Source organism: Hyalella azteca, unplaced genomic scaffold (assembly GCF_000764305.2).
Source record: "Hyalella azteca isolate HAZT.00-mixed unplaced genomic scaffold, Hazt_2.0.2 contig14484, whole genome shotgun sequence".
In the NCBI taxonomy this organism is placed as follows: Eukaryota; Metazoa; Arthropoda; class Malacostraca; order Amphipoda; family Hyalellidae; genus Hyalella; species Hyalella azteca.
Genome location: NW_025944365.1, coordinates 26,001 through 27,674, shown reverse-complemented (window position 1 = coordinate 27,674; position 1,674 = coordinate 26,001).

Sequence of the window (1,674 nt, the reverse complement as noted above, 5' to 3'; positions counted from 1 at the left end):
ATGTTAATGAGGACACTTGATGTTAATGAGGACACTTGATGTTAATGAGGACACTTGATGTTAATGAGGACACTTGATGTTAATGAGGATACTTGATGTTAATGAGGACACTTGATGTTAATGAGGGCACTTGATGTTAATGAGACACTTGATGTTAATGGGGACACTTGATGTTAATGAGACACTTGATGTTAATGAGGGCACTTGATGTTAATGAGGACACGTGATGTTAATGAGGACACTTGATGTTAATGAATACACGTGATATTAAAGAGGACACTTGATGTTAATGAGGACACGTAATGTTAATGAGGATACTTGATATTAATGAGGACACTTGATGTTAATGAATACACGTGATATTAATGAGGACACTTAATGTTAATGAGGACACTTGATGTTGATGAGGACACTTAATTGGTGTTAATGAGGACACTTGATGGTAATGAGGACACGTGATGTTAATGAGGACACTTGATGTTAATGAGGACACTTGATGTTAATGAGAACACTTGATGTTAATGAGGACACGTTATGTTAATGAGGACACGTGATGTTAATGAGGACACGTTATGTTAATGAGGACACGTGATTTAATGGGGACACTTGATGTTAATGAGGACACTTGATGTTAATGGGGACACTTGATGTTAATGAGGGCACTTGATGTTAAAGAGGACACATGATGTACGCAAAAAAATATGTGTTGCAAAATAGTTTTGATACGACTATTATCCTGCACAAAACTCTATAAAATTTCTTCACGGCTATTTTCTTCATTGTAGTTCTGTTATATAATGATTACAATAGGAGCTTTTTGGGACTCCTTATCGCTCCTACATCATCTTGATGATATAGAGTAGCGTTAAATGATAAACATTCGTGGAACAGAATGGTAGTCCGTAACGATATATCGTACAGAATTATCGCTGTCTTTATCATACAAATATATTGTACTTACATATCTTACTGACATATCTTACAGATATATCATACCTATATATCTTAAAGATATATCTTTTCGATATATCTTACAAATAAATCACGCCGATATATCGACCACACATGTCCATATCGCCATCATTCCCATGTCAGAATAACATGGGACATTAACTTATCATTAACTTATCGTTAAGTTATCAGTAAATATAGAATTGAGTCACCAGTTTACTACGCACTTTAAGTTAACTCAATAAAATTCACAATGAATCGATGCTTCAAAATGCCTTTGAATTTCCACCCCAGGCCAAGTCACTAACCAAATATTTATATTATTATCTTACACTGCAGTCATTAGGAATATGTTTATATATTACATTATTACACTATAAGAGGTTATATAATATATTACATTGTAACCTGACTGTTCGGCTCACTGCCACGAGCAGCAGCAGCAGCTGTAGGCAGCAGCTGTGATGTGCATCTGCTGAGCTGCTGCCTGAGAGGGGAAACTTGATGTTAATGAGGACACGTGATGTTAATGAGGAAATTTGATGTTAATGAGGACACTTGATGTTAATGAGGACACGTGATGTTAATGAGGAAATTTGATGTTAATGAGGACACTTGATGTTAATGAGGACACTTGATGTTAATGAGGACACTTGATGTTAATGAGCAAACTTGATGTTAATGAGGACACTTGATGTTAATGAGGACACTTGATGTTAATGA